The 27034-nt window shown below is 43.5% G+C and overlaps 1 long non-coding RNA gene across 1 annotated transcript in view; it reads right to left on the bottom strand.

The window, feature by feature from the left end:
- Positions 1 to 5945: 5945 nt before the first annotated feature.
- Positions 5946 to 27034, bottom strand: part of LOC138575669 (uncharacterized) — a 145168-nt gene continuing 124079 nt past the window's right edge. Inside the window, exons 2-3 of the long non-coding RNA XR_011303952.1 lie at positions 6522 to 6643; positions 5946 to 6317 (exon numbers count right to left, since the gene is read on the bottom strand). This is a non-coding gene — a long non-coding RNA (uncharacterized lncRNA). The remainder of the gene's footprint in view (positions 6318 to 6521; positions 6644 to 27034) is intronic.

The raw sequence follows: 27034 nt of genomic DNA, 5'->3' as shown, positions 1-27034 counted from the left end.
TAGAATCCGATGGCGAAGTAAAGAATTGAGAAGACTTTCATGTGCAGAATGAAGATTGCATATGTGAAGAAGCACTGCAGAAAATGTAAGTCGCTTTATAACTGTACAGATGCCGTAACACAAGTAGACTAAGTAATCATAAGGCTGGCTATACGTAGAGAATAGACTGCAGGCAGAACCAGAGAATTGATACCTGTGTGTGTGTGTCACAGCAAATAATAAGCAGAGGCTCGAATCGAAGATGGATCAAAGGAAGACTGCTTGGCCTGGTGTCAAAGGCTAAGAGCAGCCAAAACTGGAATGTGAGACGCCGAGGCATCCCTTGTTAAGTTACAAAGAGAGAACACCATGAGAGCCAAGTTTCTTCATTTAAGACAATTAAATGCTACAAAACGGGCCGATTCATGGTCTCTGATCATGTGAGTCCAAGATGGAAATAGATGTCGGCACGCAAGCCTCAAACTTGATAAGAACATACTAACACTGCCTTATATTCCCAGAGATGAGAAGCTACTACAAGGCCAGGGTCAAAGACAATCTGAATGGCAGACAGAATGAGTGATGAGAGATGATGGTCTAATTGGGTTGGGAGGTACGGTCAAGTCCACCAGCTGGCACCTGGGGTTCCAGCTTACGTGATGCTAGAGAATCGAATGTTCCAGAAGGGTAGAAACGTGCCAACCAATTGTAGACAGCCACATAACGAAGGGCCTTATAGTTTGATCGCAAATTGTGTGCTGTGTAGCTAATAACTGTTGAAGATGACTTAGGGAGGGCATAAATTGCCCACCTGACAGAGACCCAATCACAATCCTACCCCATATAGAAAGAATACTTAGATACTCCACTTAGTCCTATGACAATCCCGTGCAGTTTTTCTAGTATGCCACATAGTATGACATCACGCATGATGAGTTTTTGCTATAAAAGTATACTTTTTATTAAATGTATTGAGATCGTGCTGAGCGATGTCCATTGATGTCCATTGTACTCCCTGTTTTAGACAATTGAGAATAAAACAGAAATGTCAACCAACTTCCTCAGTCGGTTTTCTTGTTTGGTGTGAGAGTTATTCTCCATCCCATCCATCGATAAAGGACCATAAGGGTTCACACCCATCCCCACTCACACCCACACCCACCCCAGCAGACCCCCCCTTAAGAGAGCACTCATCAATGCCGGGTTACTACCAGCCCACGCCTTGCACATACACAACCTTACTATCACCACCCAAAACATTGACCTACTAGCTATAGCTGAAACTTGGTTCCAACAAGCCTCAAGCCCAGCATTCTATGTAGCACCCCCTCTAGCTACTGCATACATAGAAAGGATAGAGAAGACTCTCGAGGTGGAGGTGTTCCATAAAGACTCCTCAACATCAGAGAGGCCAAGAACACTAGAGAAGGGAACTACAAACTCCTCACAACAAAACATACTACCTCCCCCACAGACTCCATAACCATCTACATCATCTACCAACCACCAGGCGGGCCAGTGTCACTCGAAGAAGGCCACCATCTCACAGTAGGTGAAAACCTGAAACCCACTGCTTGGGCCTCATTACTCAGGGATCTCAACCTAGGCCTCCATGACCTTGGGCCTCATTACTCAAGGATCTCAACCTAGGCCTCCATGACCTTGCAGACTCAACTGCATCAGCAGCCTCCAAACACTTTCACCAATCTGGGATTCAAGCACCGGATCTCAACCCCAAACCACATTAAGGGTAGAACCCTTGACTGGGTAGCGGACCTAAACTGTCAGATCTCAATCACGTCCAATTTATCCTGCCTATGGTCTGACCACCACATAGTACAATTCAACATCCCACTAAACAATGTGGGGTCATCCACCCTAGCTCTGCCACCACCCTCTCATGCAGCACTAGCAAAATGTCTAAAGAGTCCATCTCGCCCCTGCTCACATTTCTCTTACCTGAGACCATCAGCTCAGACTACCCTAATACCCCAGCTAATATTTGCTCAGGCACTATGAACAATTCAATCAACTCAGTAGCCCCCCACTTGCCCAGAAGAGCAAATCCAACCTGCCACATCAACTCGTGGTTCACCTCCAATCTTCAAAGCCCTTCACTAAAGAAAAAGGAAGGCAGAATCAACCTGGAAAAAAGACCCAACAGACCAAAACAAACGTCCTTCAAATCCATAGCCAATGACTACAAACAGGCCACTATTTCAGCTAAAGCCACAGCTTATAAAACACGAATAAGGAATGCTAGCTCCAATTCCCTTTAGAATTCTCAGAGAACTAGAAACCCCATCCTCCACACCGAGCACCATCTCAAAAGATGAGACTTGGTGCATCGACATCCAAAATGCTATCTGAGCCAAATCACCTCACTTCAATGGAAAAAAGAAAAAAAACAAGCTCATCATCATTGCCCAACATCTAGCACACGATCACCACAGTGCCATTCCTACTAAACATCTTGGACAGGGCAGCTTACGAACAAATACAAAACTTCCTAGAAGCCAATCACATCCTGGGGGTCCGCCAATCACACTTCCGGACAGGCCACGTAACAGAAACAGCTCTACTAGATCTAAAAAAAAAACTTTATTCTTTCATAGACGAAGGCAAGCCATCTCTCCTTCTACTCCTTCACCTGTCTCCCTTTGACTTGGTAAATCACAAAACACTCTGCAATCATCTCATAACCTCTGCCAACTTCTCTCACAAAGCCACAGCGTGGGTAGCATCATTCCTATAAGACAGATCTATGAGAGTCTTCTCAAACACTGCTAAGGCCCCCTCATCCCCACTCCCTGTGGAGTTCCCCAAGGCTCATGAGTTTCCCCATCATTCTACAACATATTTACCAAACCCCTATTCGACCTCATGGATTCCAGCATAGCATACACCAACTATGCCAATGACACTCAAATACTCCTCCCACTGTCAGGCATCTCCTCCCACTGTCAGACATCTACGACACAGACACCCTCAATATCACCCTCAATATCAACTAAATGTACTCCAACATCCAAGCCTGGAGTCAATGATGCCTCGATGATGATAAGACAGAAATTATTAGGGGTAAATATTGTAAGTTTATTATTGCGCCTCTCCTAATTTACTATAAACAAAAAGCCTTTCCAATTCTATTATATGGTGCCGAAACTAAAGCAATTCAATCCAGTAGTTTTTGGAATATAAAAGAAGGGCTTTTTTGGAGATGCTTGCTATGTTTACCACCATCTACACCTATAGCCTTGATAAGGCACGAATTGGGGTTAACGTCTATATTTGTTTGTTACAAATGGAAAGTGTGTATGCTTTACAGAAAATGTGTCTTGGAAGAGCACCGGAATGGTCTTGTCACTCAATTGGCCAACTATATACAAACGTCTAAGGATGCCTATATTTTGCAATGGAAAGTACAGGGGCAGAGGTTTATGCAAGAGGCAGATATTACAGACAACCTACCTATTCACAACCCTAACAAAGCAAAATGTAAAATGTGGGAGATGGACTATATAGAAACTAGGGAATTGTGCTAGAAGTACAAACATTTTATTCGAAACCCATTTGGCCTTAAAGCTTATGGCATTACAGAGGCATTTCTTCTAAAATCCCCCAGTGTCGCACATTGTGCAGGACTTCTGCGCCCGAGACTGAACTTATGGCATACGAGAGCAGTAACAGCAAATGGACCAAAATATCATAGTCACTAGTTTATGCCGGTTCTGCAAGGTTGAAGAAGAATCGTTACAGCATATTATTACGAAATGTGATAAACTAGGGGAAATGAGAATAAAATACTTTAAATCCCTTTTTGAACACAAGTTACACATGGAAGCGAATGACCTTTGGAAATATATATTCCATGTGTACTCAAAAACAATTGGTTATGCAGTAATACATTTCCTGAATGAGCTGAACCTTGATAAAGATAGTATGGACTAAAAAATAAATTTTAAAAAAAGGGGGGAAATCCTCCTAGTGACGATATGGTTTGTTTGACCCTGGTAGTTTTAAGAATTTTCATTTAAACTCGACTTGCCCTGTTTTGTTAAAGTCTGAAAATGTTGTGTTTTGATTATTAACTTTTTTGTGTTTTTTCCGTATCTGATGTAATTAACTGGCTAAATCTGTTTGAATTGCCTAAATGTATTTAAATATTGAATGTAAAATTTATTTATATTTTTCTATATATTGAAAGGTTGAGTTTCTCAACCATATCAATAAAATTAAAATTAAAAAATAAGACAGATATTCTATTGGTGGGGTCTCCGGCCATGCTAAAAAAAAACTCTGCTCACAATGCTCATGCTTCACCATAGATGGAATCAACATCCCGGCCTGACCATCCATCAAAACCTTGGGCGTCTATTTGGATGTCTCACTATCCCTCACCAGACAGGTAAATGCAATCACCTTCTCAGCTGCATACACAGCAAAACTCATTAATGTAGCCAGGCAATTGCTCACGCCTGCAAGCTGCCTCAGCATAGCCAGAGTAATCACCGGAGCGAGACTAGATTACTGCAACGTCTTTTTTGTTAGGGACCTCAAAGCAAAATATCAACAAAATGCAAATAATTCAGAACAATGCCCTCCAAGCCGCCCTCAACATACCGAAAAAAAAGACCACATCTCGGCAGCAAGCTCACTGGCTCCTCATTAGAGAAAGGACAATATTGAAGAAGCTCGCCATCACGCATAAATGCATATCTAACATTGCCCCAGAATACCTCTCTGACAATTACTAAACCATCAACCTCCAGACCAGTAAGGTCCATCAACGCCCACCGGCTCGCTCCTTCAGCCTATAAAAAATCCAGATAAGGGGGAATATAGCTTCCCTGCACTTGCAGCAGAGCACTGCAATGCTCTAACCCCTCACCCCCTCCCTAAGAACAAAGAACTCCTACTGGCCTTTCCGCAGAGTCCTGAAAACCCTGCTCCTCACCTAGGACTTGACTCATGACACTGATACACACCGCACTCTATAGTTCTTAATCCTGCTGCAAGTGATGTGTGTAACTGGTTAGCTCAGTGCTCTGATGCCCCCTGGCTTGGGCACTTCACAAATTTAAAAAATAAGTGCATAAATCAGGGAAACATTCATTTAATGGAAGTACTATTTTGAAGGGCATGACAAATTGTAACTTTGAGGACAGACCATAAACAAATGGGGGTTGAACGCTTTCCTTTTCCTATGTTCACTTTCAGGTTATGCTCCCAACCCCGTTTGCAAACACTACAGACCACACACCTTCTAACATGCCCGACTGTTACCAGGGAAAACGTATCCAGTTAAGAAATGCAAAAACAGAAATCTGTCTTACAGCACACATTTAAACAGGCCCTCATTTCTGTTCCAGGTCTGCACAGCACACAGAAAGTCATCTCTAACTTACCATATTCACTCGCCCCTCAAGAGGGGGCTACAACTTTGAAGCCATTTGTGGGAAAAACGAAACTGAAACTCTGCTTATTTAATATGGTACTGGCAACAAAAGTTAGAACTATCATCTACCCTTAGCCCCATCGTGCATTTCATTTGTGGATAGGCCAAGCTACCTTGACCTCGGAGCATTTTTTTCGCCGAACACAAAAAACATTGAACCATTTCCGTGCCTTGAAGTAGTAGTATTCTACTGGAAAATGTGTCTTAGAAATCATGAATGTTATATCAATAACGGTAAACTCCCTCAATTTTTTGTTCTCGGGGGGCCAGTATCTCAAGACGGGAGACGTATTACAAGAGTACTATAAGGGAATGAGAACTGGCTACCGCTCTCAGTATTGTCACCTAACGCCTGGTCAACTACTGTATATTATTGAGCAGAATACATCACTTCTCAATTAATGCAATTATTGCACAAAACCCAAGAGAACAGAGTTATAGAGAAACAAGGAACCATCTTATATCACAATTACAGTACATTCACAAAATGTCATTTATATTAATTTATTCAAAATCGCAAAAAATCACCAATAGTTAAAGCAGGTGGAAAAATACACAGTTTCCAATCTCTGTTACACAGTCTTAACACTTATATAAAACACTTATATAAAAAACAGACAAGAACAAACACGGTCCATTTCATGTGGGGTTCAACAAATTAGTCATGACCACTCTGTTAATTGGAGTGGTTTGCCAGATATTAGACTATCTATTTGGGTTAGTCTATTGTCATGTGTCGACATGTTTCGGCCATCTCTATATAAGACACTATCCCTTGTGTCCCTACAGACAATCAAATATGGGCCTTCTTCAGGACAGACAGATTTCTTTTCAGAAGATCAACTTCTTTCCAAAATCCCCGTTGCCAGACAAGTACAATCTAAAAAAACAAACAAGTGTCATTTATTACATATTAAAAATGAAAATAAAACATGGTTCCGTTCTCAAGAAACAACATCTCTGGTTTCTTGTTACTACTTTTTAACAAGGCAAATAATACAATTGATGCACTCATAATTTATTGGGTTACTCAAACTCTAATCATTTGCAAAGAATACTGTAGGTGACATAGGCCTTTACTTACATCGTGGCAGCACTAGAGCTGGAGCTTTTTGGTTGTGTCCCCCTAAGTGGAGACAGATCGCTATTTCCATGTGTTTTCGCAAACACCACTTCAGCCAAGCCGGTTTAGGGTTTGGACAGGCTCTGCAAAAAGAAAGATCCCAAACATCTACTTAGAACATGCTGTTTATGGTCTTTGTATTAATCAATTAAATCTTGACTCCTTCATTCTAATTACACAAGGCGAGACTTATTTATTTAACTTGGTCATCCTTGTTCAACCTCTACAGATAGGTCGACCTTGATGGCTTTCTCCCTCCCCCCATCAAGGGGAAGATTTGTGCTATGGAGAGAGTTGTTTCCAGTCACCTGCCAGCAAAATCAAGTGCTAAAAATACAAGTACCAGAATCCTCAGAGCTTATTAACTTGTCACACCTGAAACAGAAATGCAGACCCACCTGAAAAAACAAAGTAACTCAGCCTTTTGATTGATGAAGTCATGAAAACGTGCCTTAGGAGGAGAAGCTAAAGACTGGTAACAGAGCGCCTGCCTTTACATCTTTAAATAATGTGTGCAGCTAGGCTGAAATTGATTGAGGGGTGTAGCTGCGTTCTATTGTTTGTTGGTATAAAGTGGAGAGTGAGCATATTGGTAGGAATGAGTGTCTGCGATTACCTGCAGGAGGCCCCCGTTCCTGGTTACTTTCAGAGCTCAGTGAGGCAGCTGTGTCTATCCTGGTGGTTGGCGGTAGTGGATTTCCGAGAGTGATACTCTGGTTGGTGCAGAGTATGTTGGGTTAGCTCGGTTGGACGGTCCGTTTTCCAGAGGCTCTGTTGTAGGTGTCAGATGGCCCATTTTCCAGGTCCCTGGTCATAGTTTACGGCGGGTGGCAGGGTAGTACCTGAGATGTTTGCGGTAATCGTGTCACTCTCTGGAGTGCCCAGCCGGCATAGTTGTTATCGCGCCTCCGGTGCAGGAGTTATTGGCCTTATTCGTAGGTAGGCCTCGGTTGCCTCGTGTGATTGTGTACCCCGTTGCATGCCTGATAGGTGGCATGATATGACCCAAACGTAACGTTTAAACCTTAAGTTCTAAGTTCTATGAGGCTCTGCATTGCTGACTTTTTGATTAGATACCCAGGGTCGGGCTAGACCTCGGTTAACGAGGAAACGGGGCCGGATGTATTTGGCTGCTGGGTGTTCTTGGCCTTATTCCTAGGTATGCCAGGGTTGCCACATCTGATCATGTACCATGTTATGTGCCTGATAGGTGGCATGATAAGACCCAGCCATAATGTTAAACCATAAGTGTTATGAGGCCCTGCATTGCTGACTCTCTAATTTGATACCCAGATGCATAGGGTTTGACACAGGTTAACAATAACAGGGCCACACTTATTGGCTGGCGGGGGGGCCTGTGATGGCTGCTTTGCGTGCTAGTTCCCAAATGTATGGTGAAGCCACGTCTTGGATTTGGAAGTCGTGAGCAATGGGGGTTTGGGCACTGGGCGGGCGTTGTCAGCTAGATGGCACAAAGGCCCTTGTTGGTTGGTCCGGGATGCATACAGCCTGCAGCTGCCTACCACAGCCAGTCTCTAAAGTCGACTTCCCTTCCCATCAGTTTCTATGTTTTCTGAGGCTATGCCTCATTAGACGACTTCTGTGGCCAGACTGTTCCTGTTTTTGGAGATAATGCCGTTCTATCTCAAATCTGGCCATTGGTGTAGAGATTGGTGGCCTTAGGCAGTCCCTTTCATGGATTGCGGAAAAGCCATCTTTTCAATGCTTTACTGGATGTGGTGAACGTGAGGGGCAGTGAATTCCACAGTGTTGGCAACAAGGTAGAGTAGGCCGACCCTCCAATCCTGGCTGAATTGGATTGGTAATGAAGTGTAATGTAATTATACTTGCTAGCACTAGAAAAGGGGGTGATGCTGATGTGGTTCATAGTGGCGGTTCAGTTGAATCATGCATTTAAATGGACAGGTGGTAAAAATCATCATTACATTGTATTTAAATACAGTTAACATAACTGTGCAGTTAGGGCTTTAAGTGGCTCTTCCTGAGCTGGGGCTCTACTGATAACCATCAGAGGCGGTTTCGCCCATGAGCGCCCTTAGTGGTGTCTAAGCACACACTAGTGATTTACAGCAAACTATTTACAAGCAGTGAAATGTGCGCATTCGCACCCAGAAAAGGGCGCTCATCCTATCAGGGCACTGGATATTACAGTGTACTGCCTACATGTTGTTAGCATCCTAGGCCCTTCTCCCGGGTGCCGTCATTTTTATTTGCACCCCCTGCTCCTCCTACACACCCCTCTTCAACCATTCCCCTGCTCACCACGTCATCCTCCAACCCCCCCCCCCCCCCCACTTATCTTCTGGAGCTCAGGCATCGTTGCTCCTTCCCGTCATGCCACCGTTAAAGAAATAGAAAAGAAACTTGATCCCTAACCCTTTTCTATGGTGGTGGCCATCTTGTTTTCTTTTTTTACATATTTTTTTACATAAGATTGAGCTTGGGCAATATGGAGCCAGTCTTCCACGAAAAAGAAGAGAAAACAAAAAAAAAACAGTGGCATCCCGGGGCTCTGCCCGGGGTGCGAATATTTGATTACCCCCTTTGTGGGGGCGAGGGGGTGTCCTGGAAGGTAATGCCCCTGATCCATTGCAGAGGCCATCGGCTCACTGAAGCCTGCCCTAGCTAGGCTCGGGCTGGTAGGCCTTTACCGGCCTGGTACCCTCCTGTCCCGTGGGCAGGGGGGCTATGTGATTTTCCCTAAAATGTGATTTTACCCAAAAAAAAATTTTTTTCACCGAAACTAATTTGACAAAATGTTTTATTTGGGGGGCTCACCCCTCCCCCAACCTCCGTTTACCCATGTTTTAAACCCCCAAACCCATCCCCATCTGTTTTATTCCCTTGCCCCCCACCCTCCATATATATACATTCTTTTTTTATTCAGCATTATTTTGGTCATTCTTTTTCGGTAAAAATAAATGCCTCGAATAAAACGAAAATCACTGGAACAATTGCTACATTCAAAGCCACTGTTTGAAAGCGGGAATGAGTAATTTACAGCAGTGAAAGGAACACATTTAGAACTATTAGGAAGGTGAAAGCAAGTTGGATAATTTACAAGCATGTGTAAGGAAAGCATTTAGGAAATCTGCAAACTCTTGCTGGACAACCCAAGCCTCATTTACAAACAATGCGGCTGACCAGATGAGCATACATGGCTCATGGTTTGCAAACGCTCTACGGTTAGGGTGAGTGTTACCAGCAAATTCAGTGTGCTTTACGCATTCAAAAGAGATACATGCTTCAATCAATTTCCACACATATTTGTCAAATATAAAAATATGTGCTCATTCTTATGATCCCAGAATGGTCATTGATGTTATGCAAAAGAGACGGAAGCCCACATTAGTGATTTATCTCGTAACAAATACATTTACAGAATGAGGGTGTTTTACTCACTGAAGGAATTGTTTCTACCTACACTGAGTGAGAGTAATTTGTTTGCAGACAGCGATTTATTTACGTGCCAGAGAGCGATGTATTTAGAAGGTGTGGATTGGATGCAAACAGGACCACCTAGAACCATAATGAATGACCTAAACACATGTTTGCAGGTTCTCGTAATGCATTATTTGGGACCAAAGTCACCTGCCCCCTTTAGATCAGTCCCAACACTCTTTATGCTTCACCCACCACTTAGGCTAGACCACCGAGTTACAGCTCTCATCCCACTTAAAGCGCTGTGTGCATGCATGCATTGTGGAGTCAGGGTGGGCCACAGCGTACATCATAGGGTGTCGGAGTTTATTGGCGGTTGGCAGCAATGCAGAGAAGGAAGAAGTGCATCAGGTGGGGGTATGCGTAGTATGTTTCCCCCCCACAAAGTGGTGTCTTTGTTTAGAGAGGAAAGTGGCATAGTGGTCAGCATAGTAGGGTGGGTGTTTAGTCCTGCAAAGACACCAATTAAAAGAGTGCGAGACAAAAACTGTCCCTGGTCAAAACATGAAGCAGCTGTGTTAAAGTCAGTAATGTACACAAATGGGTCAGAATCGGCGCTTGGCTAAGCAAAACGAACAACATGGGGAAATGTTTAAGTTAGAGTATAGAGAGTCGCTTATATAATTAGATTCTATTTACTGCTGCCAAATCATGAAATGGAGGAAGGGCTGGAGGTGTCTATTCCATTAGCAATGCTAAAGAAAACATACTCCAGAATTCCCGTTTAGGAATATTGTTAGCGAAAGCAACAGTGACACCTAACGACCTATTACAGTGTAACAATGAACGAAGTTCTTCGGGCTCGCACTTTATCAAAACGTCTCTTCTTGCAGTATGTATTTGCAACACATTAAATCTTTTCAAGCGAAATACAGGCCCTATTAGATGCTCACTTTGTTGTAGCGTGGTTCTGGGGCATCCTGCATGCATCGCGTGGTGAGTGTAATGTGATGTCATGGTGGAATGTGGTGTGGGTGACTGCTGGAGCATTCATTCTAAAGGTGGCAGTTGCATCTTGGAGCTGGAAGATATGGATGTGCTAATGTTACTGTCCAGGACCCTACTTATATGTCACATACCTGATGTGTACCTGCAGACAAGAACTTGCCACAAGAAGCACGAGAACAGTGCCTTCTTGGCAGAGGAACCCACAACACATTTCATGCTTAGAACCTTTTTATATCGGGCGCTTCCGTTTCACCATAAATACTAATTGGTCTTTCACTGAAGGCACTACTGCTTTCTCCTGGTGCTAGGCCATAAAGACAGCATATGGAAACTAAGGCACAATAACCATACACTATAGTGACACGGCAGACACGAGGTTCGATTTCAAAACAAGTCTGGTTTATTTCAAAGTATTTTCAGTAGGCCGTCTTGGTCTCAACGCCTCACGACTTGTCTTCCCAGACCTTGTGAGATGCGAGAGTGAGCAACACTCAAGCAGCAATATATATACATTACATATAATCTTTATGAAAGCAATTCGATCCGCCCACAAACATGTCATTCAGGCTAGGGTTCGGTGATTGACAATCATGACAATGACGGTATCCGGTTAAATTTTCGAAAACATATTTTAGAAATGCCATTTTGTCGAAAAAAATGGCGAAAAAAAAATTCTGAATGTATTCTTTTTTATTTTATGTTTTATTTTTGTTTCGTTAGTAAAAAAAATGTGTAAAAAAAAACAGTGGGTTGGGGGGAACCCCCCTTTTCTAAAATAAAATAAAAAAAACAAAACATTTTCGCCAATTTTGTGTCAACAAAATGGCATTTCGAAAATGTGGCGTTCGAAAATGTCACTATAAACCGACAATGACGACACGTTATGACAAGTCTTCATTTAGTCTGAACATAGTTATTCTAGCAATGGCAGCAGAGAGCTTTCTGTTATTGGGAACATAGAGCTCTTAGCTCGGCAAAGATACCATGTTCTTAGCAGAGAAACATTCCTTAGTACGTTATCTGTGTGTCTCGGTTCATGAGCTAAGGGTCAGACAGTTCTGAAGCAGAAAATATTACTCTCCGTGAAGGAGCACCGCTAGGAGAATATAATTCATGGTTTAACTGCCTTTTACTACAGCGTTTGCAAGACAGGCCAGCTCCTGGACTACTGATTAGATGTGGCGTCTGCTCGGCTTCAAGGACTTAGTGAGAGAGAAAAACAATGTATTTCTGCATAGTTTGACATTCCTGTCTGTGTTAGTATTCAGCATTCAGGCCGTGGCCTCGCACTGTGTGTGAGTTTGAAGCATAGAATACATTTGCAAAGCGTTTTGACAGAAAAGAAAAAAGCGAATGGCTGACATTTCACAAAATGGACGCCCTCTGGTTACAATGACCATCCTAGGATTGCGATGTTTGTCACATGATGCGATTGGTTTCTGGCCAACATACTATACATACTATAGGGTCGTTTCTGGTCTAACAAACCCTCCTTTTGGCTGTAAACCAAGAGCATCATCCATACATCGCGTCTTCATCGGACCACGTGTCCAATTCCGAACTACCCATACTGCTGTAATCGTTATCAGAAATATTAATTGCCATAAATTATTTCATTTTCGTGTTGTGCACCGTCACTTATCATGCGAGGAGGTTTCGTTTTGATTGCATGTACACACTCATTTGTAATTTGGGAGCAGGGGACTGGCAGGCATTGTATGCAACAACAGCAGAACATGAGGATTCCAAATATCATAACCAAAATTGCAATTAGTTTCCATCCCCATGATCGCAGCAGTTCCCAAAACCATGAACTTATATTCGGATTCCAACCACCCGTAGGAACATGAATTTCAGAACTTAGGACATGCAATTTCTTGATCGCTTCAAATATCGTGGGGGAGGAGTCACTTACGAATACAAAGCACGCTGACCCCACCAATTTGCATAACCCCCCACGATCAGCCAAAATTATATCAAGCACCATTCTATTTTGAAGTGCAACTAATCTGATTGCTTTTTGTTCCACTTTCATATTATAGAGTATATCTGTAATTCCATTTATCGTTTTTTCTAACACCCTGGACAGTTTCCTTATGTTCCATGAATTTACTGCTTGCCCCCAAAATGGTATGAATGACTTCGCTATATCCCCTACGATCTGTCCTGCAGTATCATCTCATTATGGCCGAGATCTAGATAGCTTTGATATTTCAGATGTTTTGGAAAGAAATACACCAGGTAAAAGTATACCTAAATAACAGGTCCCTTCCCAAGTTCTAGGTAACCATAGATAGGCCTGATTTCCACATACCAAATAGACAGAACATCGTATATTTAATGGTTTTTCTTCTTGCTCAAGTACAGCAATATTCATGCATCTAGTAAACATTCCCACTGGATAGGAACCCTTTTTCTGTCAGCAAAATGGGACAGAGCGTGGACTGTGATTAATAGTATAGGAGGGAGGAACAGCATCTTTGTTTCCTACTGGAGCCATTTTAAAAGTGATTAGGGACTTGTGAGGCCTAGAGAGCCTATCTACTGGACTTGTTACCGTGTTTATTTTGCTTCTGCTTGTGAATACGGAACAACACAACGGTTCCAATACTAATCTTTCAAATTCATTTATGTTTGTTCCATTAAACTGACCAGTAACACTATCATTCCATTTTCTGAAAAATAGCGCTCTTAATGATGCATAACAAGCAGTATTAAGTGGCTAAGGATGTACATACCAACCCATTCCTCTTTTCCAGTGCTGGGGTAAATGGGAGCAGACCCAACAATTGGACCTATTCAAGATAGCATGGGTCATATTCATAATCTGTAACAGTGTATTATTGTCATAACCAAATCAAAATGCAAAGCAGTATCATAATCATTAGCATATTATTCTTTCTGAACCAAGTCTTTCTAGGAGCAGGCTTAGTCTCTATTTCTATATCATCAACAGCATTGGTGCAGGAGGGAGCAGGAGCGAATATAGTCATTGCCTTTTCAGGAAAAGTTTTCAGTGTCCATCGGGAAAAGTTCTCCACAGCAACACGTTAGCAGCAAAGCGTTCAGGCCAGTTCAGGTAAGCCTGCTTAACAAATGACAGCAAGCTGATGCGAATTTGCACAGAGCTCCAAAAAGGCAGGAGCAAGTATCAATTTGATACTGTCAGTACCAATTGCCCCCGCTTGTTCGTGCTAGGTTGCAACGGTCCTTCACCTTTCAATGGTAGCACCGGGAAACCGCGTGTTAGAGCTTTCAATTTGATGCAGCTTGATACAGCTCATACGCTCCTTTTCCCTAGGCCTCCATTCCCACTTCATCCATGCTGGGAACAAAGGCAAAACAAAACGCTGATCACTTCCGATTTTGTGAACGTAGATTGTACCTCATAGCTCCAGGTACAGTATGATCGATGAACAATGCACTCTCATTTCCAGATGCAGGATCAGTGCCAGCTTGCGATGCAATACATGATGATGAGGCAGCGGTCGGACAAGGTTGAGGCACCTTTGACCTTTCGATCTTTGTTGCAATCTCCCGAGGCCCTTTCTCGGGCTTAGGAAGCACTTCTGGCAGAGAACTGGCGATGATATCTTTGTGATCAAATGCAGCTGTATTTCTTTCGACGTCAGGATCAAGCTCTTTGCCTCGTGGCAAAGGAAACTGAACTCTTTTCGTGTGTGTTGCGTGGATCCAGTGTCTGCGCCCATCCACTCGGACTGCAGTCTGCATAGCCAGTAATACCTGGAAGGGCCCCTTCCATCGTGGTGCGAGTGAAGACTTTCTTTCAAAACTCTTAATTAACGTCCAGTCCCCAGACAATGTCCTGGGCCGGTATCTGACAGGAAGAGCCTCCTGCATCTGCTGATGAATTAAACGCAAGTTCTGAGTTAACGGTTTACAATAATTAATAAGTAACAGGTATTCTATATCCCTCAGCCGTTTCGGCTGAGGAGCATTCCAAACATTCGCTGGTCTCCCCATCACGATTTCGTAAGGGGAGAGACCAGTCCTCGCCTGTACAGCTGTTCTCATGCACAGCAAAGCTAGCAGTAATGCATCAGGCCATTTCAAATTGCTCCCCGCACAGATTTTGCTAATTTTCTGACGTTCCAACAAACTGGCACTCATCGGGTGTCTGGCTGAATGGAATTGTTTATCAATCTGGAGGCCCGCAAAAATTTGCAATATCACGGCTACAATAAAGTGTGGGCCGTTACCTGACCATATGACTCGGGGTAGCCCAAAACGGGAAAAATATTCTTTTAGCATGTTTTTAGTTGTGGACATAGCTGTACAATCTTTCAGGGGATAGGCCTCTACCCATTTACTGGATGCGCAGACCACCACAAGGACATACTTATAGTTCTGGCACCTTTCCATTTCTATAAAATCAAAATGGATTACTCCAAATGGCACAGAGAGGGGGCCAAAACTTCCTAATGGCCTCGCTGTTCCCTTTCCAATGTTCTGTTGTAAACAAGTCATACAATTTTGAACCAAACTTTCAGCAGTTTTTCTAATGTGTGGATTCTGCCATACAGAATCCAGATGTTGAATCATTTTCCTAGCACATATGTGTGTTGGACTGTGGGCCCTGGTGACCATCGGCATCACATAGGCGTTTGGCAACATCCATCTATTATTCTGTTTGTCCACCCAACAACCTACAGAATCTAATTCTGCTGTACCCTCTGACCAGTTTTGTATTTCATCTACAGTAGCTTCTGCTTGCATTTCCTTAACTGTGGCAATCCCGTTCTGTATCATGCAGGGTAATTCTTCTATTTTTTCGACATACATGTTTGCGTGTAAATCAGTGGCAGTTTGTTTTGCAATTCTGTCTGCAAATGCGTTTCCCTTTCCAACGTTACATGTTACTTTTTTAATGTGCTTCACATTTCATTATTGCCAACCGTTTGGGAAGCGCGAGTGCTGACAACAGTCTCACTATCAAAGTGCCATGTTGGATTTTGGTTCTGTGTGATGTCAGGAAACCTCTTTCAGCCCATAATCGACCAAAATTGTGTACCACCCCAAAGGCAAACTGACCGTCAGTGTATATGTTTACATTGAGGTTTGCAGAAATGTCACATGCTCTTGTTAACACCATTATCTCTGCAGCTTGTGCTGAGTTATATGGGATTCCTTTGCTTTCTACAATACTTTTCAGTATAGTGATGGCATAAGCAGCAGTTGATGTACCATCGGGTAATTTAAAACAAGAACCGTCACAAAACAGTTCTCCATCTGGTTCTTTCTGTGGGGTATCAGTTAGATCAATTCTTCCTTTTGTCTCTTGTTCAGTAACCATTAAACAATCATGGGGGAATTATTTTTCACCCCCTTTTTCATTGGGAGGGGGCATTAACTTGGCCGGATTTAAAGCGCAACACCTCATAATTTGGATATGTGGTGCAAATAGAACTATTTCATACCTTGTTAATCTGGCTGATCTAAGGTGTTGTGTCTGCGTTCTATTTAAAAGAACGACCACTGCGTGGGGTACCATGACGGTTAAAGCATGACCTAAAACCATCCCCTCGGTTTGTGTTACTGACGCAGCGGCTGCAGCAACAGCTCGCAAGCAGCGCGGCAAAGCACATGCAACAGGATCCAACGTGGAAGAGAAGTAACCGCATGGTCTATTTCTCCCTCCTTGTTCCTGAGTCAAAACAGCCAAAGTACATCCAATTATTTTCATGCACAAATTACTTTAAACTCTTTTCATAATTTGGCATGCCCAAAACTGGAGCTGTACACAATGCAGCTTTGAGCAGGTCAAATGCTTCTTGACATTCCATGTCCCATGGCAAAGGTAAGGTAACATTCTTCCTTGTCAATGCCACTATTGGTTTCACGATCATAGAAAAATTAGCAATCCACTGTCTACAATATGAAGCCATGGCAATTAAAGCCCTGACTTATTTCTGCGTATTTGGAAAAGGCATATCAGAGATGCTTTCTATTCTTTCTGGTGTCAATCTTCTTCCCTCCTTCGAAAGGAGGTAGCCCAAGTAGGCCACTTCCCTTCGACAATACTGGAATTTCTTTAGCAAAGCTTTGTGTCCATGTGCTGCTAAATGTGTCAATAGTGCAACTGTACTCTCTTTACAGATTTCTTCTGTGTCTGCTGCTATCAATAAATCATCTATATACTGTAATAAAACACAGCCTGTTGGTAGTTCTAGCATATCAAGTTGTTCTTTTAAAGCTCTACTGTAAATACTCAGACTCTCAGTGTAGCCCTGCGGAATTTGTGTGAATGTAAATGAACATCCTCCTAGAGTAAAAGCAAATAAATATTTGCTATCTGATGCACTGGGATACTAAAAAATGCATTCTTCAAATCTACAACACTAAAATACAATGCCGAAGCTGGAATCGTAGTCACATCCAGGACTAATGTAAATTGCGGATCAACAACTTTATTCACTCCGCGCAAATCAATTATAAAACGGTACGGCATGTCATTACCTCCTTTCTCGTAAACCGGAAGAATTGGACTATTGCAAGTACTACCAGAAGTTTCTTCAATTACGTTTCTTTTAATCAAATGTGATACAACGCATTTCAACGCTTCCTCTACTTCGGCCGAAATGTTATATTGAGGAATACGCGGTATCGTAATACCTTCTTTCAAAAAATTTCACTGGCTGTACTTTCAAACAACCAATATCATTATCGTTCACTGCTCATAAACAAGCTGGTACTTTACTCAATTCAGTCGGTAATGGCTTAGATAAAAATTGCGATACAGGAGTCTTTTGTGGCGATATTGTCAAATACACTCCATCAGGAGAACAATAAATGACCGCATTCAGTTTCTTCAAACAAATTTAATCATAACAAATTTTCACCGCAATTTTCTGTCAAAAGAAATGGGCAAGATTTAGTGAATGGACCTAGTGTTATAGGTACTGGTTGTGACACTGGACTAACTACTGCTGAACCCGAGAACCCTACTGTGATATTTTTATGCCCTGACAGTGGTACATCTGGAAACCGCTGATGGTCAATCGAACATTTTTGTGCACTAAAAAAATGTGCTCCCTATTCCCAACCTTCATTTCTACATAGGGCCCTTTCTGGTCTATGGGAATAGATACTGGTTCCAACCCCTGTCTTGTACTGTCCTAGTAGAACAGTACATCGTCAGATGTAAAGTCACCAGAGTAATATGCATTGGACTGATTGTCAAAAATATTCCCATCACTTGTACTGTTTCGCTGTTGGTTCTGATTCTGGTTCTGATTCTGGTTCTGATTACCCTGGTTATTCTGAAATTGTGGCGCTCTTCGGTTTCTATTCTGTCCTTGTATTCCCTGGCAACCTCTATTCTGTCTTCTCGGTAAAGTCCCATTTCGATTCTGTATATGGTGGCACTGTGCGTGCCAATGGCCATCTTGTCTACAATTTGCACATTGATTAATCCCTATTGGACCACCTTGAATGTTGGACGCTAATGAAAATTGGCCTCTGGATGGTGCGTTCCCACACCTCTATTATTGTTTGCTACTTGCTGCAACACTACTCGTTTTCAGGTTCCCTTTGTCCCTCAATTCCTTGTCCTTTTCTGAATTTACTCTGTTTTCATAATACCGGGCCTTATGTAATACTTCACTTTGTGTTTTTGCTTGCCAAGCACTTTCAGATGTCATTATCAAACTTTTAATTTTCGGTAGCAACCCTCGCACAAACTTATCAACAAACAATCTTTTCCCGGGTTCAGTACTTAAGTCTTGACCACTAAAATCTGCAAATACTTCTTCAAATCTATTAAAATAATCCATCGCTCCTTCCTCTTTGCCCTGTAAACAAGCAGTCAATTTATCCCAAACTATTCTCTTTTCGGGTACCAAAGTTTTCAATTTATCTACTATTCGCTATGGTAAAGCCAACATAACTCGCTGTGGCTTCTCGCCAACCTTTCTCTCACTATCAATTCTAGTCAAATTTTCCCATGTATCACTTAATATCAGCGCGTCACTTATATTTCTAACCTGTTTCCATATGTCTACAGGAAGAATCACGGGACAAAATAAATCAATGTCACTCAATGTAAAAACAGATGAATTCAAAACAGATTCAATTTCTTTATAAAATCCTGACAGGTTCTTCCTAATATCAGGGATCATCTGCTTTATAGTTTTTACCTCTTGCTTTGAAAAAGGGACATGTACAAACTGTGCAATATAATGGACTTCTATCGTTCGCAAGGGAGTTCCTCCAGAGGCAGCAACTTCTACCTTCGGGACAAACGTGGGAGGCACTTCCCTCATGGGTAATTGCAAACTAGGCGATTCTACATTTGTTCGTCTATTAAGCAACAAAGCTAAATCAAGAGAAAAAGCAGTCGTTCCAGATTCAGGCAAAAATGCTCCTTTGTGAATTGTCATTAAATCAGCGGGACAACATATCTTATTCTTCATACATTCATCCTGTAATGTAAGCACTCTACCATAACCTGTAATACCTTTCTCTCCATTTCTGGTGTATACTGACTAAACGTATCATGAACTTCCATTGGGGAAATGGCGGCATCTGTAATCCATCTAAGCGCATCTCGTGTACAAATTCTCATCTCTTCACTAACAGGTTTTAACGGCGGAAAAAACGTTGCTGGACATACGATATATGCGGTTTATCTTTTTTCAATAATTCTTTATGCAATTGATCAAGTTCTCGCTTAAACACAAATATTCGGCCTACATGTTCTCGAACTTTCGTCGCATTATCTTGCAACATTGAAAGAACAACCTAATCACGTAACTCTTGCGGTACCACTCTATCGGTCAAATCACTCCACATTTTCACACGATAATTCCCTATGCATTCTAACAATACCTGCTGTTCACCAAGGCCTCTATGGTCAGATATGGAACTTTGCACAGCTGCTTCATCGTCACCATCAATATACGTTTCTGCCCAATCTCTCAGTAATCCTTTCCTTACTTTGCTAACTGTACTACGAGTCTGTCTACTGCTTCCTTGCACAGGCCCCATTTCTGTAGAACTGCCTACTAAAGCAGCTAACTCATGCTCTAGCGGCGGTGGAGGAAATTATGTCACAGGCACAGAGGGAGAGGAACTGCTTATTGCTGGTGCAGATGGAATAACTGGAATGGGGGGTACATAAGGAGGAGGTGCAACGGGGTCAGTACTTTGATGTTCATTTCTTCGCTCATTCAATATTTTGTTTATTAGTTCATCTGATGAATGCAAATCTTGCTGAGGATATATTTTCTGTACATCTAATTGGAAAGCCCTGTCCTTGTTCCTAATGGCTTCTGTCTGCTGATGCTGATCATGCCCTAGCGCTTTCTCTACATTAGTTTTATGTCTGCGCGCATGTTTCTCTACTTCTCAAGCGGAGATTAGCTTCCTTCCTCCAGTCTCTCACAACGCAGAACTTGGCTGGTCCGGCATTTTTGCATAGCAATACTGGTTCTAAGTGTTCTATACGTGCTATTTCCAAGCCCCCATTATTAGGCCACTGAAGGTCTGATACCCGTCTGGTCTGCCTATGCCAAATTGCATTATACACTATTTCCCCTATACCGTAATTAATATACATTTCATGTGTCGGTGACCACTCAGGTGGCGCGACCTGGCCAATTTCCAAAGATTGTCTGCCGCAGTGAAAAAACCTCACTAAACAGGAAGACAATTTCCCAGGCATGGTTAATTCTTACCCTTTCCTTACCCTGGGCGTTTGATCTTGCAAGAACAACACTCAACCAATATCAGGTCGGTGCTCGACTCACCTGATCAACCAATTCGTCACTCAGGACGCAATTCATCCGTATACAGACGCAACCAAGAATCATTGTGACTGCGTGTCTGGCTCAATCTGCCTCGTTCCAGGACCCTCGCCTCAATGCTCTCTGGGCGCTGCTCGTCGATCAGGGATCGGCTGTGTACAGATCTGCGGAGGAGTCTCTCATCACTTCTACAGGGGTGCCCCGAACACCTTCCGATCCCGGCTCGACAGCTTCGTCCTCGACTCGTTTTTGACTTCTTCAAACTTCAAAGTATACGATGGAGCATAAGTGGGAGGGTCCCTGTTCGGGCGCCATATTTGCGAGGCCATAAAGACTGCATATGGAAACTAAGACACAATAACCATACAATATAGTGACACGTCAGACACGAGGTTCGATTTCAAAACAAGTCTGGTTTATTTCAAAGTATTCTCATTCGGCCGACTGGGTCTCAACGCCTCACGACATGTGTTCCCAGACCTTGTGAGATGCGAGAGAGCGAGCAACGCTCAAGCAGCAATATATATACATTACATATAATCTTTACAATGGCAATTCGATCTGCTCACAAACATGTCATTCAGGCTAGGGTTCGGTGATTGACAATTATGACACGTTATGACAAGTCTTCATTGAGTCTAAACATAGTTATTCTAGCAATGGCAGCCCAGACAGCTTTCTGTTATGGGGAACATAGAGCTCTTTGCTCGGCAAAGATATCATGTTCTTAGCAGAGAAACATTCCTTAGTACGTTATCTGTGTGTCTCGGTTCATGAGCTAAGGGTCAGACAGTTCTGAAGCAGAAAATACCACTTTCCGCGAAGGAGCACCGCTAGGAGAATACAATTCATAGTTTAACTGCCTTTTACTACTTGAAAGACAGGTCGGCACCTTAGATGTCGCTTCTGCTCGGCTTCAAGGACTTAGTGAGAGAGAAAAATAATGTATTTCTGCATAGTTTGACATTCCTGTGTTGGTATTTCAGCATTCAGGCCGTGGCCTTCTCACTGTGTGTGAGTTTGAAGCATAGAATACATTTGCAAAGCGTTTTGACAGAAAAGAAAAAACCAAATGGCCGACAATTCACAAAATTGACACCCTCTGGTTACAATGACGATTCTAGGATTGCAATGTTTGTCACAGGATGCGATTGGCTTCTGGCCAACATACTATACATACTATAGGGTCGAAGAGGTTAAAGCAGGCCACGTACTTGAGGCCACTTATGCTTATATTATAAAATAAAAGGATGGATCTTGTAATTCCTCTTGCATCATCTCTTTCTCAAGGTTCAGTTTGTACGGTCATTCGTACCTTTGCAATTTACATAAAACACTTTGGCCTCACTTTGATCTATCACAATAGTCACCAAACGGCGAAGATCAAATAATAGAAACATTTTGACATACCGCTTCATGTCGGATTCGTATTGCTTCTAAGAAATGTAATAGTACACAAGATAAAGTTCTCATGTTAAGAAGAATGAAACTGAAAGCACACTTCTTTTCAGGGGTTACATACGTCTGTGGGCACTTACAATATCCTTTCCATGGTGCTATTCCTTGCACTATATGGTCGCAATATTATGCTCTGCAATACGTGGTCTCTGGTTCTCTCTGGTGGATATCTAGGAAAACTCAAGAACGTGTGTAGATAGGAACCTAAGACGACAATATGCCGATGGTAGTGTATTTATAAATAAATAAATATATAGAAACACATGCCTATGGATTCCTGCCGCCTATAATACATTCAGGTAGTGCTGGTGCATAAAATAGGCATACCGCCAAAATGTTTTAATCACCAACCAATGAATGGGGGGGGCACCGGAGGATGGGCACTATTGTAAGGACAGATAAAACAGAAGGGGCAGGCATAGGAGTAAGGCAGTTAACATGAGGGAGGGGGTGTGGGAGGAGCTCAACTGGATGGGGAGGCAGGAAAAGGGGACAGGCGGAGGGGAGGCAGATTGCGGGTGTGCTAGTAGCGTGAACATTCAAGTGGGTGACATTAACATGAGGAGACTCAATTCACCCCTGCCGTCCGATCAAGCGAGATTGAGACTAAGGGGGTTCTCACGGATTTTCCACGCCTCTGGCCCAAACAAGACATGCGGGGTGGCCCTGCATTTTCGCAATGCAGTGGATTTTAGGGTAAGGGCCATGAAAGTTGACAAAGGAGGCAGGTTTGTAGTTGTGGTGGGAGATGCAGGGGGGGATCCCATACACAGTAGCATCAATATATGCTCCTAATACAGGACAGGAAGGGTTTCTGAGGAAACCTATGGACACGCTGGATGGGTTCACCATAGGCCACATGGTACTGTTGGGCGATTTTAATTTAGCCTGGTCCCAGGAGCTAGACAAGGACACAAAGGGGTTGGTCCATAAGGGTTGGGTGGCATCCAACCCACTGACAGACAGGTTTGACACTCTGGGTTTTAGGGATGTCTGGAGTGGGCTCCACATGGACACGGAGGGCTTCACTTTTTTCTCCATGGTACACGGGTCACAATCACGTATTGACTATATTTGGGCGTCGGCTCCCCTATTAGAACAGGTGACCGATGTCGAGGTGGGCCCTCTTGGCATAGCAGACCATGCAGTGGTCTCAATGGCTTTCGCCCTTCCTGAGCACAAGGTGGCGCTATGGTGCTGGATGCTACCAGGGAAACTGCTGAGGGACCCATTCATAAGAGAGACCCAAGAGAACAAAATCGGGGACTTTTTCGACTTAAACGCACAGGCGGGCACCGGGGAGTCCACCCGATGGGATGCATTTAAGGCAACGCTGAGGGTAAACTCATTGCGGCAAAGGCGGCAATGGACAACCACTTGAGGCTGCTAGAGGCACAACTGCAAGCTGAGGTAGATGCAGTCAAGAAGCACAAGGGGAGACCGCCATCTAGACAGGCCATGAGGGAATATCGTCAGGCAGTGGGTCAACTCAATGTCCTCAGAACTAAGAAGGCAGAGAGATCCCCATTATTTGTATGCCAGTGATTTTATGCCAAAGCCAATAAGGTGGACAGGTTACTGGTGGATCTGTTGAGGGGGGCTTCAGCCAGCAACACTATAATGCCAATAGTAGATGATCAAGGGCTGCGCCATTCTCTCACGGAGGAGTTCCAGGAAGTCTGTGCCCAACATTACGGGGACATGCATCGCTCTCAGAACCCGTCTAGGTCACTGTAGGATGCCTATTTCAATGGGGTTCAACTATCCAAAGTGGGAGCAGAAACTAGGGAAGTCCTGGGATGGGAGATAAAGGAGGAGGTAAGGAAGTTTATCTACATGCTCCCCATCAATAAATTACCTGGCCCAGACCGGTATAACACTGAGTTCTTCAAAACCTTTGGCTGAATCTTACTCCCCCCACCCACCTAGTGAGAGTCTAAAATCACTTTTGGGAATCGGGCTGCATCTCAGCAGCGATGGGAGGCAAAAATTATCCTTATTCCCAAACCAAACAAAGGCTCCACCAGGTGTAGCTCCTATAGGCCGATAGCATTAATCAACACTGATGCCAAAATCTATATCAAAATCCTAGCCAATAGATTGGAGTGGCTCCTTCCACACTTGATTCACCCGGATCAATCGGGATTCGTGATGGGATGACAAACATTTGACGATATCACAAGCATTGAACACCTGGTGGAGAAGGCCCATAACGGCGCTTCCAGCGGTCCTTCTCTCCCTCGATGGCCAGAAGACATTCGACCATATGGAGAAGATGGGCTTGGGCGGGGACTTCGTTGGTATGGTTCAGGCGAACTATAACATCCCATTGGCGCATATCTTCATCAATGGATCCTTATCCAGGCACTTCAGTAGAGGGACTAAGCAGGGCAGCCCCCTATGCCCCCTGCGCTACACCATATACTTAAGTCTTTCCTACAATTCTTGCAGGAGTGCAAAGAGGTACAAAAGATACCTTTTGGAGGGGTCCAACACAAAGCTGCAGTGTTTGCCAACAACATGCTACTTACACTCACAAAGCCAGGGGAGTAGGTAGGGGCCTGTAGGTGTGTGCTAACTGAGTTGGAGGTGGTCTCAGGTTTGAGGATCAATAGATCCTATTCGGAATCGCTCAACCTCACTGTGAAGGGGAGAGAGGTGGTGGAACTGAAGGCAGCCTCGCCATTTATCTGGAGCCCAGGGGGGATTCTATACCTGGGAATTAACATAACATCTCAGCTCCCGGGGCGGTACTTGCCACCTTCCCAAATATACCGGCCTCCATAGAATCGGACCTCACTAAATCTAAAAACGTAAGAATTTCTTGGTTGGGCAGGATTGTGTCAGTCAAGATGGTCACGCTTCCTCGACTGCTTTACCTCTTTCAGGCACTGCTGGTGGCGGTACCCATTAGCTTTTTTCAGGACCTGGGGAAATAAGAGCCCAATTTCGCTGGGCGGGTAAGCGCTGTAAGGAAGGCATGGCATCAAACCGTGAAGACAGACACAAGTGACAACAGTTCAAGAGTGTTTATTGAACTTCAATTGGGTTTGAAAAACACCTATCTAATCCTAAGTCTAAAGATGGGAGAAAGCTACGACCATCAAATAATAATAACCAGTCCTAGTGGTTTCTTGTCAAAATAAAAGGGCCTATGCTAATACATCTATTGCCAATCCTTACTTCTAAATATCAATGATATGGGAAACAATGTTGTACAAAGAAAAAAGTATTCAAGAAATGATATGTGTCAGGATAGTTAGCTATTAGGTTCCCTACCCCACGTTTTCAGCACCGGACAAGGCAGCACACTCAAGCTTAGCACATACTCTGGCTTTTCTAGCATGAGAATGCAGTACAAAATCTCAGTATCAAGGCCTTCTATGCCAAAGTCTCTTTGCCATTCAAAGTCTCTTACTTAAGAGGTCCTGATGCGACAAACAAACATCCAAAGTTCCTTTCTCTTCAGGATTCTCATATGCACAACTTCTCTGGTGATTCACTTTTCACCCTGGTCCCCCTCTGCCGGGCTCAGACCCATTTTAACACAAAAGCTTCAATTAGTCTTCCTCTGCCAGGCTTGGATCAATTGATCTTGTTTTTCCAAACTTTCTTTACTTTATCAAAATCGAAGACTTTCGACTATTACTGGGATTTTTCATAACCTGTCGCAGGACCACTTCGATTTACAATTCCTTTATAATTCTTTGAGTTTCACTTTTGCCACTTCTTGGGTGGATACCTCGCAGAGACCTTCGATAGAGCACACCCGCGGCTCCGGACCCCTCTGTCAAAAGTATTGTATCTTTTCCTCTCAAAGTTCAAACAGTCATTAGCAATTCAACGTTACTTGCGTCTTTTATCACACACGTTTGAACAAAGTTTGTTCCAGCACTCGCCATACAATGTTGCTGCTTGCAACCTTGGCTTCAACACAGACTGATCTTGTATCAGTCTTCCCAACTGACCAGCTGTGTTGATTACACTGATGCAGCTTTGTTCTTGAAGCGGAGGATGGAACAAGAGGGGCTGCTGTTTCTCCCTGCCTTCATTAATGATGCGGAAGGGCCCCGGGTATCTCTGACACAATGCAGGATTCTTCAGCCTGGTTTCCCGGTCTTACGCTTTCTACTTTTGAGGGGTCTTGAAAGTAACGTTTCCTTGTTGGAAAGTTCAACGGAATTTCCCTCCTGGCGATCCCCTCTCGTTTAGCTGTCTTTCTTCTCTCGTCCAGCTGCCATCTTGAAACTGCTGTTTCCTTGTGTGCTTTACCTTGCTCAGAGTGGGCTCTCATGCTCCGCCTTTTATCCATGTGGGAAAGTCTAATGGAAGTCAGGTGTGAGTAACTGTCAGTAATTGCCTGACCTCACCTGACCTATGCATTGGAACATGTCAGGTACACGGCTCAGGCGTTAGTCTGTTTTCTCCCATAGTGGGCTGTTAGTGCGAAAGTGTTTGTGTTGTAAAGGGGGCGGGGATAAGAGTTTGTAAGTATCCTACCTGGTAGGAGGGGGTAAAGGTGTTGAAGGGAAGGGGACACTGCATCCCAGCAGCCGATGTCCCACTCTCACCCCCGAAGACCCCTCATCCAGGTGATCCTCCCGCACTGGTCCACCCCCAGGAACTGAATCCAAAAGCGATGGCCGTGTCCTGGCCACCTGGAGGACAGATCCCCGGGGACTAGTGGGTGAGACACCTTCTGGTTTCTCACATTTACCGTCCCCACGTTTTCAGCACGGGACAAGGCGGCACGTTCGAGCTTTGGACACACTCTGTTTTCTCCGCCACGAGGATACAGTTCAAAGCACAGGTTTCAGGACCTGCTGTGCCAAAGTCTCTTTA

Source organism: Ambystoma mexicanum, chromosome 1p (genome assembly GCF_040938575.1).
Source record: "Ambystoma mexicanum isolate Mex_15411 chromosome 1p, UKY_AmexF1_1, whole genome shotgun sequence".
Taxonomy (NCBI): Eukaryota; Metazoa; Chordata; class Amphibia; order Caudata; family Ambystomatidae; genus Ambystoma; species Ambystoma mexicanum.
The sequence above is the reverse complement of the archived record's forward strand: the minus strand, read 5'-3'. Positions and strand labels throughout refer to the sequence as shown.